The sequence below is a fragment of the Schistocerca serialis genome, chromosome 8, assembly GCF_023864345.2.
Source record: "Schistocerca serialis cubense isolate TAMUIC-IGC-003099 chromosome 8, iqSchSeri2.2, whole genome shotgun sequence".
Taxonomy (NCBI): Eukaryota; Metazoa; Arthropoda; class Insecta; order Orthoptera; family Acrididae; genus Schistocerca; species Schistocerca serialis.
This window is the reverse complement of record NC_064645.1, coordinates 328,854,666-328,874,305: the sequence shown is the minus strand read 5'-3', so window position 1 is coordinate 328,874,305 and position 19,640 is coordinate 328,854,666.

Below are 19,640 nucleotides of genomic sequence, written 5' to 3'. Positions count from 1 at the left end.
TAGGCTGTTTAGGTTTTTATGTTGGTAACGCCACGTAGCGCTCTATATGAAAATCACTGACTGTGCTGTGTGAAGTCTGTGGCTGGTTGGCATTGTTGGAATAGTCGCTATTGTAGTGTTGGGCAGTTGGATGTGAACAGCGCGTAGCGTTGCGCAGTTGGAGGTAAGCCGCCAGCAGTGGTGGATGTGGGGAGTGAGATGGCGGAGTTTTGAGAGCGGATGATTTGGACGTGTGTCCATCAGAGAGAGTAAATTTGTAAGACTGGATGTCATGAACTGATATACATATATTATGACTTTTGACCACTATTAAGGTAAATACATTGTTTGTTCTCCATCAGAATCTTTCATTTGCTGACTATGCTTATCAGTAGGTAGTGCCTTCAGTAGTTAGAATCTTTTATTTAGCTGGCAGCATTGGCGTTCGCTGTATTGCAGTAGTTCGAGTAACGAAGATTTTTGTGAGCTAAGTGATTCATGAAAGGTATAGTTTATTGAAAGTCAGATTGCTTTGCGCTAAAAATATTGTGTGTCAGTTTAGTGATGATCGGAATAAGTAAAGAGAGAAATGTCTGAGTCCGTTCAGTTTTGCTCAGCTGTTAGAAAATCAAATAACGTAAGGGGTTTACCAGCACAGTAATTCGTTAATTTTTCTAAGGGGACGTTTCAAGGCCTGTAAGGTTGGCATGAAGGACCTGGGTGGTCGCAGATTTTGAATACGGGATGGCTTAAGCTTTCCCCTACTGGACTGCTGGTTCACAGAAATGCTGTAGTAACACCTTACGTGATTTCTGACGTCCGTGATCCGGTACGGTCTTGAAAGACAGCTGGGCGACCATGGGTACCCTGACCATTTATGGTGTGATGAACCTGTATTTCCTGTCGACGGTTGAAAATACACGACACCGGCATTGTGCCGTGTTCAGATTCTAGAACGTAACTGCAAGGATGATGTGAGCCAACCAGAAAGGTTATCGGCAGAGGCGCTTTAGTGTAAATGTCTGAACCAATGAGGGGCGACACAGAATATACAGCGTACCAACCTCTGGGCAGTTAATGGGCACACTGTAAACGATAGCGGAGAATTTTTGGCAGGCTTCCCTGGCGTTTCAGCGTGTTCAGAGGAATTCTTGGTTATCACCGTGCCAAAGTTGTAAATTCTCTCCTCCAGGCAGAAGATTCCAGGGAGTATAGAAGAAAGTTAGTCAATAATGGAGTCGATGCGAGGAGGCGCGACAGAGAGGTCATCGAGTGAGGGAGGCAGCTGAATCGATCCAGTAAGTATCGCCATTTTATAGCTACTGTGGCTTTTGCTCTAAGTAGCTCACAATTTGAGAGGTGAATTCCGCAGATTTGTTACTTTTTGTTTGCACCTTGGATCCAGTTTAAGTTGCATTTGTGAGCTGTACAAAGTTTGGAACGTCAGTCGCAGTTCCAGGGCAACCTTCTGTTCGATTAGGGGTACCTTGCCGTTGGTGGGGAGGCTTGTATGCCTCAGCGATACAGGTAGCCGCACCGTAGATGCAACCACAACGGAGGGGTATCTGTTGAGAGGCCAGACGAACGTGTGGCTCCTGAAGAGGGGCAGCAGCCTTTTCAGTAGTTGCAGGGGCAACAGTCTGGATGATTGACTGATTTGGCCTTGCAACACCAACCAAAACAGCCTTGCTGTGATGGTACTGCGAACGGCTGAAAGCAAAGAGAAACTATGGCCGTAATTTTTCCCGAGGGTATGCAGCCTTACTGTATGGTTAAATGATAATGGCGTCCTCTTGGGTAAAATATTCCGGAGGTAAAATAGTCCCCCATTCGGATCTCCGGGCGGGGACTACTCAGGAGGACGTTGTTATCAGGAAAAAGAAAAATGGCGTCCTACGGCTCGGAGCGTGGAATGTCAGATCCCTTAATCGGGCAGGAAGGTTAGAAAATTTAAAAAGGGAAATGGATAGCTTACAGTTAGATATAGTGGGAATTAGTGAAGTTCGGTTTCAGGAGGAGCAAGACTTCTGGTCAGGTGAATATAGGGTTATAAATACAGAATCAAATAGGGGTAATGCAGGAGTAGGTTTAATAATGAACAGCAAAATAGGAATGCGGGTAAGCTGCTACAAACAGCATAGTGAACGCATTATTGTGGCCAAGATAGATACGAAGCCCACGCCTACCACAGTAGTACAAGTTTATATGCCAACTATCTCCGCAGATGACGAAGAGATTGATGAAAGGTATGATGAGATAAAAGAAATTATTCAGATAGTGAAGGGAGACGAAAATTTAATAGTCATTGGCGACTGGAATTCGACAGTAGGAAAAGGAAGAGAAGGAAACGTAGTAGGTGAATATGGAATAGGGGTAAGGAATGAAAGAGGAAGCCGCCTGGTAGAATTTAGCATAGAGCCTAACTTGATCATAGCTAACACTTGATTTACGAATCATGAAAGAAGGTTGTATACACGGAAGAAGCCTGGAGATACTGGAAGATTTCAGGTATGTTATATAATGGTAAGACAGAGATTTAGGAACCAGGTTTGAAGTTGTAAGACATTTCTAGGGGCAGATGTGGACTATGACCACAATCTATTTGTTATGAACTGTAGATTAAACCTGAAGAAACTGCAAAAAGCTGGGAATTTAAGGAGATGGGACCTGAATTAACTGACAGAACCAGAGGTTGTAGAGAGGTTTAGGGAGAGCATTAGCGAAAGGCGAAAGATTGACAACAATGGGGGAAAGAAATACAGTAGAAGAAGAATGGGTAGATTTGAGAGATGAAACAGTGAAGGCAGCAGAGGATCAAGTAGGTAAAAAGACGAGGGATAGGAGAAATCATTGGGTAACAGAACAGATATTGAATTTAATTGATGAAAGGAGAAAATATAAAAATGCAGTAAATGAAGCAGGCAAAAAGGAATACAAACGTCTCAAAAATGAGATCGACAGGAAGTGCAAAATGGCTAAGCAGGGTTGGCGAGAGTTCTAAGCAAAGAATGGAAAGCAGAAAGGTGGAAGTAGTATATAGAGGGTCTATACAAGGACGATGTTCTTGAGGACAGTATTATGGAAATGGATGAGGATGTAGATGGAGATGAAATGGGAGATACGATACTGCGTGAAGAGTATGACAGTGCACTGAAAGACCTAAGTCGAAACAAAGCCCCGGGGGTAGACAACATTCATTTAGAACTACTGATAGCCTTGGGAGAGCGAGTCCTGACAAAACTCTACCATCTAGTGAGCAAGATGTATGAGACAGGCGAAATACCCTCAGACTTCAAGAAGAATATAATAATTCCAATCCCAAAGAAAGCAGGTGTTGACAGATGAGAAAATTACCGAACTATCAGTTTAATAAGCCATGGCTGCAGAATACTAACACGAGTTCTTTACAGACGAATGGAGAAACTGACAGAAGCCAATCTGGGGGAAGGTCAGTTTGGATTCCGTAGAAATGTTGGAACACGTGAGGCAATACTGACCCTACGACTTACCTTAGGTAATAGATTAAGGAAAGGCAAACCTACGTTTCTAGCATTTGTAGACTTAGAGAAAGCTTTTGACAATGTTGACTGGAATACACTCATTCCAATTCTGAAGGTAGCAGGGGTAAAATAAGGGAGCGAATGGCTATTTATAATTTGTACAGAAACCAGATGGCAGTTATAAGAGTCGAGGGTCATGAAAGGGAAGCAGTGGTTGGGAAGGGAATTGGATCCCCGATGCTATTCAATCTGTATATTGACCAAGCAGTAAATGAAACAAAAGAAAAATTCGGAGTAGGTATTAAAATCCATGGAGAAGAAATAAAAACTTTGAGGTTCGCCGATGACATTGTAATTCTGTTAGAGACATCAAAGGACGTGGAGAGCAGTTGAACGGAATGGACAGTGTCTTGGAAGGAGGATATAAGCTGAACATCAACAAAAGCAAAACGAGAATAATGGAATGTAGTCGAATTAAGTCGGGCGATGCTAAGGGAATTAGATTAGAAAATGAGACGCTTAAAGTAGTAAATGAGTTTTGCTCTTTGAGGAGCAGAATAACTAATGATGGTCAAAGTAGAGAGGATATGAAATGTAGACTGGCAATGGCAGGGAAAGCGTTTCTGAAGAAGCGAAATTTGTTAACATCGAGTATAGATTTAAGTGTCAGGAAGTAATAGAAGCTTTCGAAATGTGGTGCTACTGAATAATGCTGCAGATAAGATGGGTAGATCACATAACTTCCACAGCGAATTTCTGTCTCGAAATCTGGCAGAAAACCCAAAGAGATTCTGGTCATACATATAACACATCAGTGGCAAGATACAATCAATACCTTCACAGCGCGATAACAGCGGTGAAGTCACCGATGACAGTGCCACTAAAGCAGAGTTATTAAACACGGTTTTTTGAAACTCATTCACCAAAGAAGACGAAGTAAATATTCCTGAATTCCAATCAAGAACAACTGCCAGGATGAGAAATAGAAGTAGATATCCTCGGTGTAACAAAGCAGCTTAAATCACTTAATAAAGGCAAGGCATCCGGTCCAGATTGTGCGCGCTCGAATCTCTCTAATTTTACATTCGTGATCTCCTCGGGAGGTATAAGTAGGGGGAAGCAATATATTCGATACCTCATCCAGGATCGCAGCCTCTCGAAACCTGGCGAGCAAGCTACACCGCGATGCAGAGCGCCTCTCTTACAGAGTCTGCCACTTGAGTTTACTAAACATCTCCGTAACGCTATCACGGTTACCAAATAGCCCTGTGACGAAACGCGCCGCTCTTCTTTGGATCTTCCCTATCTCCTCCGTCAACCCGACCTGATACGGATCCCACACTGATGAGCAATACTCAAGTATAGGTCGAACGAGTGTTCTGTAAGCTACCTCCTTTGTTGATGGACTACATTTTCTAAGGACTCTCCCAATGAATCTCAACCTGGTACCCACCTTACCAACAATTAATTTTATATGATCATTCCACTTCAAATCGTCCCGCACGCATACTCCCACATATTTTACAGAAGTAACTGCTACTAGTGTTTGTTCCGCTATCATATAATCATACAATAAAGGATCCTTCATTCTATGTATTCGCAATACATTACATTTGTCTATGTTAAGGGTCAGTTGCCACTCCCTGCACCAAGTGCCTATCCGTTGCAGATCTTCCTGCATTTCGCTACATTTTTCTAATGCTGCAACTTCTCTGTATACTACAGCATCATCCGCGAAAAGCCGCATGGAACTTCCGACACTATCTACTAGGTCATTTATATATATTGTGAAAAGCAATGGTCCCATAACACTCCCCTGTGCCACGCCAGAGGTTACTTTAACGTCTGTAGACGTCTCTCCATTGATAACAACATGCTGTGTTCTGTTTGCTAAAAACTCTTCAATCCAGCCACACAGATTCCGTAGGCTCTTACTTTGTTTATCAGGCGACAGTGCGGAACTGTATCGAACGCCTTCCGGAAGTCAAGGAAAATAGCATCTACCTGGAAGTCTGTATCTAATATTTTCTGGGTCTCATGAACAAATAAAGCGAGTTGGGTCTCACACGATCGCTGTTTCCGGAATCCATGTTGATTCCTACAGAATAGATTCTGGGTTTCCAAAAACGACATGATACGCTAGCAAAAAACATGTTCTAAAATTCTACAACAGATCGACGTCAGAGTTATAGGTCTATAGTTTTGCGCATCTGCTCGACGACCCTTCTTGAAGACTGGGACTACCTGTGCTCTTTTCCAATCATTTGGAACCCTCCGTTCCTCTAGAGACTTGCGGTACACGGCTGTTAGAAGAGGGGCAAGTTCTTTCGCGTACTCTGTGTAGAATCGAATTGGTATCCCGTCAGGTCCAGTGGACTTTCCTCTGTTGAGTGATTCCAGTTGCTTTTCTATTCCCTGGACACTTATTTCGATGTCAGCCATTTTTTTCGTTTGTGCGAGGATTTAGAGAAGGAACTGCAGTGCGGTCTTCCTCTGTGAAACAGCTTTGGAGAAAGGTGTTTAGTATTTCAGCTTTATGCGTGTCATCCTCTGTTTCAATGCCATAATCATCCCGGATTGTCTGGACATTCTGTTTCGAGCCACTTACTGATTTAACGTAAGAACAGAACTTCCTAGGATTTTCTGTCAAGTCGGTACATAGAATTTTACTTTCGAATTCACTGAACGCTTCACACATAGCCCTCCTTACGCTAACTTTGACATCGTTTAGCTTCTGTTTGTCTGAGAGGTTTTGGCTGCGTTTAAACTTGGAGTTAAGCTCTCTTTGCTTTCGCAGTAGTTTCCTAACTTTGTTGTTGAACCAGGGTGGGTTTTTTCCATCCCTCACAGTTTTACTCGGCACGTACCTGTCTAAAACGCATTTTACGATTGCCTTGAACTTTTTCCATAAATACTCAACATTGTCAGTGTCTGAACAGAAATTTTCGTTTTGATCTGTTAGGTAGTCTGAAATCTGCCTTCTACTACTCTTGCTAAACAGAAAAACTTTCCTCCCTTTTTTTATATTCCCCTTAACTTCCATATTCAGGGATGCTCCAACGGCCTTATGATCACTGATTCCCTGTTCTGCACTTACAGAGTCGAAAAGTTCGGGTCTGTTTGTAATCAGTAGGTCCAAGATGTTATCTCCACGAGTCGATTCTCTGTTTAATTGCTCGAGGATAGTGCACTCAGTATAATGTCACCTCGAAGAAAACGATTTATTGACATATAATCAGAACGGATTCAGAAAATATCGTTCTTGTGAAACACAACTAGTTCTTTATACTCGTGAAGTAATAAGTGCTATCGACAGGGGATGTCAAATTGATTCCATACTTTGAGATTTCTAGAAGGCTTTCGACACCGTTCCTCACAAGCTTCTTCTAATCAAACTGCGTGCCTACGGAGTATAGCCTCAGTTGTGTGACTGGATTCGTGATTTCCTGTCAGAAAGGTCACAATTCGTAATAACAGACGGAAAGTCATCGAGTAAAACAGAAGTAATATCCGGCGTTTCCCAAGGAAGTGTTATAGGCCCTCTATTGTTCCTGATCTATATTAACGACATAGGAGACAATCTGAGTAGCCGTCTTAGATTTTTTGCAGATGATGCTGTCATTTACCGTCTTGTAAAGTCATCAGATGATCAAAACGACTTGCAAAATGATTTAGATAAGATATCTGTATGGTGCGAAAGGGGCAATTGACCCTGAATAAAGGAAAGTGCGAACTTATTCACATGAGTACGAAATTAAATCAGCTAAATTTCGATTACGCGATAGGTCAGACAAATCTGAGGGCTGTAAATTCAACTAAATACTTAGGGATTACAATTACAAATAACCTAAATTGGAACGATCACATAGATAATATTGTGGGTAGAGCAAACCAAAGACTGCGATTCATTGGCAGAACACTTAGCAGGTGCAACAGGTCTACCAAAGAGACTGCTTACACTACGCTTGTCCTCCCTATTCTGGAGTACTGCTGTGCGGTGTGGAATCCGCATCAGGAGGGACAGACGGATGACATCGAAAAAGTACAAAGAAGGGCAGCTCGTTTTGTAATATCGCGAAATAGGGGAGATAGTGTCACAGACATGATACGTGAATTGGAGTGGCAATCATTAAAACAGAGGTGTTTTTCATTGCGACGGGACCTTCTCATGAAATTTCAATCACGTTTTCTCCTCCGATTGCGAAAACATTCTGTTGGCACCCACCTACATAGGGTGAAATGATCATCACGATAAAATAAGAGAAATCAGGGCTCGTACAGAAAAATTTAAGAGCTCGTTTTTCCCCCGTGCCGTTTGAGAGTGGAACGGTAGAGAGACAGCATGAGGATGGTTCATTGAACCCTCTGCCGGGCACTTCATTGTGAACAGCAGAGTAATCACGTAGATGTATATGTAGAATGAGGAGGTATTGAATAGAACTGGGGAGAAGAGAAATTTGTGGCACAGCTAGACCAGAAGAATGGATCGGTTGATCGGACGTATTCTGAGGCATCAAGGGATCAGCAATTTAGTATTGGAGGGCAGGTTGGAGGGTAAAAATCGTAGAGGGAGACCAAGAGATGAATACACTAAGCAGATTCAGAAGGATGTAGGTTGCAGTACGTATTGGAAGATGAAGATGCTTGCACATGATAGAGTAGCATGGAGAGCTTCATCAAACCAGTCTCTGGACTGAAGACCACAACAACAACATACCACAGGTTTCTCAAACAAGGCATCGTGCTCTATAGTTGGAAGAAAGCAAAGTGCACACCTCTCTACAAGAAAAGTAGCATATGTAATCCACAAAACTACCGCCGAATTATTCTCGTCACCCATTTATTGTAAAACCTTAGAATATATTCGGAGCTCTGAGAGATCCCAAACAGATTGGCCTCTTCTACGCTAACCAGCATGGATCTCGAAAACATCAATCTTGTGAAACACAGCTCGCCCTTTTATCACATGACATTCTGAAGACTACGGATCAAGACAAGCATTTGATTCCATTCCACACCATTACTTTTTTATCAAAATTACAATCATTTGGGGTGTAGAGCGAAATTTTTGAATGGAACGAGGATTTGTTGGTAGGGACGACGCAGCATATTATCTTAGACGCAGAGTCATCGGCAGGAGCAGAAGTAACTTCACGTATACTTCAGGAAGTGTATTGAGACTCTTGCTGTACACGTCATATATTAATGACCTATCAGACAATGTTAATAACAATGTCAGACTTTTCGTAGATGATGCGATTACCTATAACGAAATACTGTCAGAAAAGCTGTACAAATATTCAGTGGGATCTTGATAAGATTTCAAAGTAATGCAATGATTGGCACTTTGCTTTAAATCTTTAGAAAACAAAAAGTAACATCTTACGAATAAATCAGCAATGAATCAACATTTTAATCGGTAAACTTATAGAAATACTTGAGGATAATGATTTGTAGGCATATGAAATGTACTGTCCATATTCTTTCAGTCGTATTCAAAGAATGTGGCAGACTTCGGGCTACTGGTATAATACTAACGAAATGTAATCAGTTTCCTAGGGAGATCGCTTACGAAACACTATTATGACTCGTCCTAGAACGTTGCTCCAGTGTGTGGGACCCTTAACAATTAAGAATAACAGAGGACACTGAATGTCTTCAAAGAATCGCAGCACGAATGGTCACAGGTTTGTTTAACCCACAGGGGTATGTCGAATGAAACTGAACTCGTAGACGCTTCATTATAGACGAAAACTGTTCCGAGAAATTATGGTTACGAAATTTTAAGACCAGTCCCAAGAGACGACCGTAGTAATGTACTACAACCCCTTACGTGTCGCTCCCGTAGGGATGGTGAGGACAAAGTTAGACTTATTACAAGGCCCTCAGAGGTGTTTAAATAGTTCCTCCCTCTCTCCATACTTGAATGGAATGCGAGTAAGTTCTGACAACCGAAACAAAGGCTCCTACACCCTGCCACGCACTTCGAATTGGTCTCCAGAGTAAATAAGTGGACGTTGATGTAGAGTCGAACATCTTGGCAGCAGCCTCATTTATAGAAGCTGTACCGTTACCCACTAAGACTTTGTGTTAGACTCTCTCCCTCGTAACACTCAGTCGGATGGGCGGTCCCAGGTGATTGACATAGGCGGCGGAAACGGTAGCAGTGCGGAGGAAGCCCTCTGACAGCTGGGGGCGCGGCAGGAGGGCAGCTGAGCGCCCCGACATTCGTGTTTTGATGCGCGCTTAATTTCGCCCGCCGCCAATATTGACACAGCCGTCTGCTAGGGACTGGACAAGACGCCAGCTTGTGGCGGCTCTGTTGTTCGATGCTGGGGTTTCCAGATCCTGCCGTCGCTCAAAGTCTGACGCTGGGGCCGCTCGGAACAACGCAATAAGCTGTCACGCCAGCAGCACAGTTCCGACCTAGTACTCGTGTCCAACAAAGGACAGCTTAAGGCCTGACCAGATAGAACGCCTCCTGTCGGTGCAGCTCACTCCGCAGCGGACACAACACAGGGAAGAGTGACTGGCCGTAGAGGCCGCTGTTGCTGCGTTACCCGTGATGCTGTGGAAGCCTTCGGAACCTCATTAGCAAATGTTCAAATGCGTGTGAATTCCTAAGGGACCAAACTGGTGAGGTCATCGGACCCTAGACTTACACACTATTTAAAGTAACTAATTAACTTAAACTAACTTATGCTAAGAACAACACATACAACCATGACCGAGGGAGGACTCGAACCTCCGGCGGGAGGAGGCGCGAAATCTGTGATATGACGCCTCAAAGCGCGCGGCCACACCGCGCTACAACAACTTCAAATATGTACCGAAAATTGTGATAAAATATAATATAAAATTAAAGTATCGCCACTCGATATTGCCATATTGATATCGATATATCAACGTGTTGGGTGGAAAGGCGTGACCGAAATATATCGATATCTTTTTTGAAAACCATATCGATGTTTTATGAACACCTCTCGACAGAACTGCCTCTCACCTCTGCCACCGTACAGCAGTCGAATGCACCAGCAGGTGCTCACAGCCACTCCAGCCGATATGAAATACTTATCATCCGATTCTTCAAAAAGTTCTGGATGAAAAAATTTTGATTTTTGGTTAACTTACAGTCTGATATCTTCACTCGATAAAGAACTGAATTTCTTTCCATTATATGTCATACTTACTGCGTATCAAATTAAGTATATCGCTGCACGCAATTTGAAACAGCTTGCAGAGGTAGAAACGCTTTGCGTAAACTTTGCGTATGGTAAATCAACCAAACATTTCAGCAAATGAAATGCAGATAAAATACGGGAATTTTATTTCAGATTGAGAGGAGAAAGATATATCATTTCATTCTCTAGTTACTGGGTTTTATATCCGAATGGAGGTCGCACATTCACCTCGTTGTGCATCACGAATCATGTGGTCATAACAGTCCGCGCATCTCCTAAACGATTCAAAATACCGAAACGAATTTTTGCAAATGATAGCAGGCTATGAAGGACATATATTGTATGATAAATACTCGAAATATTTGTACTCACCGAGATATGGTAGTAACACCTGGGTAACGGTGTACCAGGATGTGTATACACATCCACAGCAGCGATACGACTAACCAGCATTTCAGCATGATACGCCCTGGTCGCAGTGGCTCAAAGTCGCAGGCTGTACCGCCATGTTCTATCTCGCAAGGTCCTTAATATGGTGTCATTCTGACGCACTTTACGAATCGAGAGCTACACCTACGTCTCTGCCAGAAATTCAACCGATACGGGGACACAACACCCCGAATCTACCCCACCTGACGCTTAGGCCTATTATTCTCTGTCAACTCACAACCCCTAAGTGCACTCTCGATCTGATGCTGTGTTCCTAAACCCCAAAAATCGAAAACCGTAACTCATGATGTTCTAAAACATACACTTAATCACCATACTGGTGTGATGACTATTTGTGTCCATATGAAATCCTCAGATTCCAGTCTCCACACACAATTACGATGAACAGTTATGAAGCTTTAACCAATTTTCGACTTTATTGATTATCCTGATGGTTCAAAGCATAAAGGAATTCAAGAATAAGAGAAAGAGTTTGTTGATGTGTCTGTTATCCACAACAAGTATATAAATATTCCTTACTTAAATTGAAATGCATTTTTCTTGTTGCAGTTTATATTTACTTTTGTACCAGGCACGTTTCGCGTGACTGTTTTGAATGAGGAAGTGTGCATCACAAACAATTCACTTGAGTAACACCCCAACATATGGTCATCAGAATAATGCCACACAGACTTTCTTCTCTCATTCTTCCACGATCCCCTTCCAATAGGTAAACTTACACAATTTAAACGGAGCGTGGTAAGGAAAAGTGAAGTGGTTGGTAAAGTATGTGACACATCAGCTTTTGCCCTCAGCTGTTCCTGCCTCAAGTGTCTGCAAAAAGGGCTCCCTCTTGACTGTCTCTGAAGATGATTCCTGTCTCAATGTGCTCTAAAGAAGACTCCGTTCCAACTGTCTCTAAAAGCTAGCACTCTTCACATCTGCTTCCCTGATCCTTGTGATGCTCCCAAAAAGTGATGAAAGACTGTAGCTCCACCAGCGGGAAATATTGTCTCGAAAATGGCACACCCACTGCGCTAAATAACCGGATCTTCTTTGGGAAGCTGCGAGTGCCGAGGAATGGTAAGCCACCATTCCCATAGTTTGCGAACGCTGACCAACCTTAGCTCAGCCTTACTTGCCTACCTGTACTCCAAGTGGACTTCGTTTGGCCCCAGCAAGTCGCGGGAAAGCTACAAAGGTGGCCCTAATAGTGGAGATTTCCCCTTCCCATATTACAAAGCTATCTTATCTTACCAAGGCGCCCGGAGTTCGTACAATGGCTTGTTGACGGTCGGTTTTCTGTACCCTGTACCCTGATCTGGCCTCCAGCCCTGTACATCTATCAGCCACCGCTCTGCTGTTCTGCCCTCTAACTACACAGAGATTAAGTACAGCAAGATGCATTAACATTAGGAATGGGAAATCTCAGCATTCATCACACATGACCCTTGAGAATTAAGCCCTACACCACATACATATTACATTCTGGGGAACAAAATGTTCCTATAATTTTACCGATTCAGTAAACATGAATAATTGGAATTAAGTGTGTTACAGCCTGACGTGTTTCATTACCTTCCGAAAGGTTACAAATTTGTGCCGAGGTTGCTGTACTAGTACAGCGAACTCAAGTAAATGTTTGAGCCTCTACACATCAACCCTTCGTTGCCGGAGAAGACAGTAGAGAAAGGGAAGACAATTCTGTGCCTGTTCAGTTTACTTTTCCTTTTTACTGTCATTCCTTAGGCACGTGGGTCTGGTCATCACCCTCAAACATTCCACGTTAGGGCTAATTTTACTTCTCATAGAATCAAAATCAAGGTACCAACGCAACTGCAATCATACATTACCACAAGATCCCTTCTAATAGAAGTCCCATACTGTTGGACACAAACATTGCAGTGAGACAACACATTCTCACAGCACACACACTATCTGACTATTTGCTTATCTACTCCTGTACTTAGCTCTTTACTATACACAAATACACAAACAAATAGGCTATCATAAATGAATAACCTAAATCATTACACAAGACGTTACACAGTCACACATACCATACAATTACAGCTCATCAAAGCAATTAAGTGGAAATTGTAATAGTCTTAAGAAATGTTAATTGCATGTTATGCATGGACCGATAGATCTAGCGTTACAGGTATAATGCCACATCCCCTACTGTTAGCAGGCATCTCAGGGAACAGGAAGATTCACTTCAAAACAGCGTATTGCGTTCTGTTATTACGTAAGTCATTCTGTAACTGTTGATATGGAGACTGATTTGGGCAGTCAGTTTCATTATTTGACGCCTATAGCACATTACATAATCACAGATTGATCTCTTACGAATAATATTTTACTTACAGATAAAATGTCCTGTTGTTAACAGGATTGGAGAGAAGTTTATGCAGGACGGCTGAATGGAACATTTCACCAAAGGTGTTGCATAATTTTGTTTTTGTCACCGTGTAACTTGTCGGCTACTGGCTGCGACCGTTGGCTAGCGGTAGTAACTACTGTGAACAGAAGTGATAGTTTTCCGGTTTCCAGGGGACGGGAATTGGTTTCCTGCCTGGAGATAAACGCTCTGGCCTTCCCTTAATCCAGTTAAACTGTTGTTTAACTCTTCTGTTTCCAAAGGCAGGTGATTTCTGCAGGATGTTGGCTGTTTCCCAGTATACTTTGGAAACGAAAGTTCTCGGAGGGCTGTCAAGGAGCAGTATCTTGCAGCAAATACTACGAAGGTTAGCAAGAAATGGCTAATTATTTTCCGGAGACCGACTGGCCGAAAGATCGGCACGTTAACATTATTTCGTTCACCAGATTCGTTGCTCGCAGCCAGCAGTTTTCGTGAGGGTAGGGGGCCTGTCGTGGTCTCTATGTGGTGGAGATATGGCTTAAAAAGTGTTGTGTGTATGAAGTCGGGAATGAATTATCACTGCTGATCAATAACGTAGTTTTCTGGTTTTTGTGAAAAACTGAGAGACTCAATGGCCAAGCTTTTGTCAAGGGCCTGAGGTCTTATACACCCTAAGACAAGAAAATGACGCACTGCGAAAGAATTGTCCGAAAGGAACTAAAATCTGTAGATGTGACGTATATGTACAGACAATTAATATTCATAAGTTCAGAAAAATTGGACGATTTATTTAAGAGAAAGAGCTTCACAAATTGAGCAAGTCAATCACGCGTTCGTGCATTCTGGGCCTTATCTAAGCAGTTATTCGCCTTATCTCTGACTGATAGAGTTGTTTGATGTCCGCATGAGGGATATCGTGCCAAATCTGGCGAACTAACGCGTTAGATTGTCAACATCACGAGCTGCTGTTTCAACTGCTTTATCACTCCCCTTATTGGTTCAAATGGCTCTGAGCACTATGGGACTTAACATCTGAGGTCATCAGTCCCTTAGACTTAGAACTACTTAAACCTAACTAACCTGAGGACATCACACACATCCATGCCCGAGGCAGGATTCGAACCTGCGACCGTAGCAGCCGCGTGGTTCCGGTCTGAAGCTCCTAGAACCGCTCGGCCACCGCGGCCGGCACTCTCCTTATTCACCAGGTCTAGCCCCAAGTGATCTTAACCCTCCTTATTCCCCCCTCCCCCCCCCCCCCCGCCAAAGCTGAAATTTTCGTGAAATCGTGAAATGAAGAAGCCATTAATTTCGTAAATTCGTAAACAATTATTTTGCAGAGAAGGTCTGACTACTATTTGGACAGGTTAATGGGATCGTTGGGAGAAATGTACAGACTTATAAGGATCTTACAGACTTACAAAGGTGATCAAAAAGTCAGTATAAATTTGAAAACTTAATAAACCACGGAACAATGTAGATAGAGAGGTAAAAATTGACACATATGCTCCACCACATATTGCTAGACGCGTGAAAGATCTCTTGCGCGCGTCCGTTTGGTGATGATCGTGTGCTTAGCCGCCACTTTCGTCATGCTTGGCCTCCCAGGTCCCCAGACCTCAGTCCGTGCGATTATTAGCTTTGGGGTTACCTGAAGTCACATGTGTATCGTGATCGACCGACATCTCTACGGATGCTGAAAGACAACATAACTCTGGACATGCTTTACAGCGCTGTTCACAACATTATTCCTCGACTACAACTATTTTTGAGGAATGATGGTGGACATATTGAGCATTTCCTGTAAAGAACATCATCTTTGCTTTCTCTTACTTTGTTATGTTAATTATTGCCATTCCGATCAGATGAAGCGCCATCTGTCGCACATTTTTTGAACGATTGTATTTTTTTGGTTCTAATAAAATCCCATTTCATTCCAAGCATGTGTGTCAATTTGTACCTCTCTATCTACATTATTCCGTGATTTATTCAGTTTTCAAGTTTATACTGGTTTATTGATCACCCGGAATGTTGAAAACTTAAAATAAATTTGATAAAATTCTTATTTCTTTGTTAGCCTACAAATTTTTCGACTACCCTCGTATCTGTGCAGCTGTGCACAGAAATAATGTGTCCAGCAACACACGTTTCGGAGGAAACCTACACAGCGATACGTCGCGTGATTTGTCTAGCGCACCGCACACGGTACGCATTTCTCATCGTGAAGCACATGAAACGAGGTTTCCACCGTGGTTAGAAAGGAGCCGATGCATCACACGGAAATGGCTCCTCATCGTGATTTGCGAGTGCAGCACTCTCTTGCATCGTCTTTCGGCTTTATGTGGCGCGCAAATTACAGAATTCGCTTACGAAAACGGAGGCATGTAAAATTACTTTTCTGGTCCTATTAATGCTCCCATTTCCTATATCCTTCTTATACGAGACATTCTCTTCTGTCTGATGTGCACACAAATAATCTGTCTGATGTGCACACAAATAAAAACTTCAATACACGTTAACGTGATACAAGACAGAAACTGAAGTTCCATGTCCACTCAGTAAGGACCTAAGCTCTTCGAACTTCCATTACAAATAATGCGATATAAAATTACGGTAGTCTTCCACATACGATAGAAATAACTTCATCAATCGCACTTTTTACTAAAACCCTGAGGTCATTCTTATTAGATTCATTTTCTGTCCAGTAACACAATTTTCGGAACGTTTGAAATACAGGCTGAAGGTGAGAGTGCTGTAAGGACTGCAGGTTCTCTTGTAAATAAAGACAAAACATAATTTAATTGCTAGATCAGGTGCGGCCAGACAACTCCCCTCGAGCGCGAGCGCTCCGGCCACCCCCCTACCTAGCGACCCGAGCGCAGCGGCGAGAGGGGCTGAGGGGCGACGAGGGACAGCATGAGCAAGACTGCAGCCTGTCGCCGCTAGAGCGAGGCAGTCGGTATGTCACAGTTTGCTAACAATACCAGTAGTGTTCACTTGTCCAGGGGAAAAGCAACATCATACAATGCTGAATGAGGATCGCTCTACTTTTTCTATAGTTATGGAGGCCGTGCAAGGTGCTTAATAAGCCGCCACACTATCATGAGCTGGAAAAATATTCACTGGAACATTATTATAACATCAGCTATAAAGCCAATATTATGCGCTTGTCTTCTGATATCCCCAACACCAAATGTGGCTTTCGACCTTCCTTCTCTGCCGATGACCTACGCCTCACTCATCTCCTCTCCCTCCAGCTTAACTCCCGTCGCTCCGCTATTTTTGTCTCCCTCGTCGTCGAAAAGGCCTACAACCGTGTCTGGCATCCCGGTCTCCTGTTTAAACTCCAGACCTACGCCCTTACTATCAACTATGTCCATCTGATTGCCTCCTTCCTCTCCTGCCGCCCCTCCTGTTACCATCCATAATGCCGATTCCCGCACCTTCTACCCCTCCATGGCTGTGCCCCAAGGCTGTGTCCTCTCCCCTCTCCTCTAACTCCTGTACACGCAGATATGCCTCAACCCCCCACCCCCACCCCTCTAGTACACCTCCTGCAGTATGCTGATGACACTGCCTTCCTTGCCCTCGCTCTCCTACCATTCAACGGTCCCAACGCCTTCACCAGAATCACCTTGACCTTTTTGCCACGTCGTGTAACCAGTGTCTCCTGAAAATTAATCCTTCCAAGACCCAGGCAATCATCATAGGTCGTACCACCCACCCCTTCTGGCTCCTTGATTTTTCCCTTACCATATGCGCCCATCCTGTCCGCCTCTCCCTCACCCTCGCCTACCTTGTCCTCACCATTGACCGTCACCTCACCTGGATCCCTCATCTCCATCCAATCCAAAGCCGCCAACTGCATCCAACACCTTAAACTCCTCTCTGGCCAGACATGGGTGTTGAACCTCTCTACCATCCTCCATCCCACCCTCTGTTATGCCAGTCGCACCTGGATATCCACCCCCCCCCCCTTAATTCTGTAAGTCCCTCCAGATCTTTGAGCGCCATGCACTCCACCTTGCCTTTGATATACGCCTCCCATCCCCCCCCCCCCCCCCAGCGATCCTCTACGACCTGATTCCTTTCCCCCATCTGCTGCTTTTCCTCGAACATATCCGTGTCCTCTACACCTCCCGCTAACTTGATCCTCCTCATCCCCTGGATGCTCCTCTCCTCTCCAACCCCCGCCCTCTGCTGCACCTTCACTGTTGTGTCCCCCATAACCGCCACCTCTACACCCTTCATCTCCTTTCCCAAAGTGGCTTCCATCAACTCCCCCTCCCGCATGATGCCCTCTTTCCCTCCCTTTATCCCTCCTGTCAGCTCTGATCCTCACCTCGCCCTCCCTTCCTTTGTCCTTTTCCTGGGCTCCCTCTCCCCCTCCTTCCATCCTGTTTTTCCCCATCTACCCTCTCTCTCTGACTCCCATCTCTCCCCTGAGTCCTTTTGCTCTCCCCTCCTTGCCTTTCCCACTGCTTACATGTGCCCAGCCCCCCTTTTTTCTTTGTCCCCTCCCTCCATAGGCTTTCCCTTTTATCTTTTCCTCTCCTCCCCGCCCTTTTCCCCATCACCGGTCAGGGGGCTTCCCTCCACCCCATCTGGCGCCATGTGCTGTTTTAAGTGAGTGTTCAGTGTTGTGCATCCCCTGTCAGTGTTGCGAACAGCCACCATACTGTCGCTAGTTGTGTTTTTTATCTCATGCGAACAGAAACCCGACTGTCACCGTGTTTTTTGTTTCTGTCTATTTACTATGTGTTTTAATGAGCATCACAGACAGTTTGTTTTTATATTTTCTTCGCATCTTTTCTCCGTGTTTCAGTTTTTAACAGTCCTTGTTTTACTGCCCACTTTTCTTGTTCTCATATCTCCTAGTTCTGATTATTAACTTTTCTGTAGGCTGCAGAGCGGCGTATTGTGCTGCTGCCAGCCCGCCGCCCCTCTGGGGGTACAGGCGGAATCGAAATCCAATAAAAGAAAAAAAAACTTGTCTTCTGATGAGCGACAGAGAATATTGGCTGAAATGAAGACACTCATAGAAGAAAAGCTGAGTTAAGGGTAAATAGAGCAGTGACAAATTTTTTTCGGGTCTATATCACCAATTATTTGAATTCACTAAGCGTCTGATGCAATGGGAGGATCATTTTCTAGCAGATATGGGGGACAAGACGGTCGTTATCAAACAAATGGACTCATTGGTGGACCAGACATGACTGACTATATTTCAATACTTGAAACATTTCGTCATGTCCAGAATGAAATTTTCACTCTGCAGTGGAGTGTGCGCTGATATGAAACTTCCTGACACATTAAAAATGTTTGCCGGCCCCAGAGTTTTGCCGGCCCCAGACTCGAACTCGGGACCTTTGCTTTTTACTGGCACGTGCTCTTCCAACTGAGCTACCCAAGCAGGACTCACGCCCCCTCCTCACAGCTTTAGTTCTGCCAGTACCTCACCTTCCAAACTTCACACAAGCTCTCCTGCAGACCTTGCAGAACTAGCACTCCTGCAAGAAAGGATATTGCGGTAACATGGCTCAGCCACAGCCTGGGGAATGTCTCCAGAATAAAATTTGCGCTCAGCAAAGGAGTGTGCGCTGATATGAAACTTCCCGGCAGATTGAAACTCTGTTCCCTAGTTCGACTCTCTGTCCGGCATACAGTTTTAATCTACCAGGAAATTTCATTTCATCATTTGTTTTCAAAGAGATTCCAGGACTTCGCGCGTTGAAGACTTATTTCGATTTCTTTGTCAGACTGTTGTCACTTTTGACTGCTGATGTACCTATTCGTTACCTCCAACTTGAGCTGATAGACAAACAGTGTACCACACTACTCAGTGACCTGTTCGTCCAACACAGGAATTTACAAGACTCTTATATAAGGTAATACAAGAGTAATATCGGCCGGCCAGAGTGGCCGAGCGGTTCTAGGCGCTACAGTCTTGAGCGGCGGGACCGCTCTGGTCGCAGGTTCGAATCCTGCCTCGGGCATGGATGTGTGTCCTGTCCTTAGGTTAGTTAGGTTTAAGTAGTTCTAAGTTCTAGGGGACTGATGACCACAGTAGTTAAGTGCCATAGTGCTCAGAGCCATTTGAACCAAGAGTAATATCCTCGACTTCACAAAGCAGCTAAAGTTATTTTAATGTTTTGTTCGACGTTCATGCGTGAGCATTCTTTTCTGTCG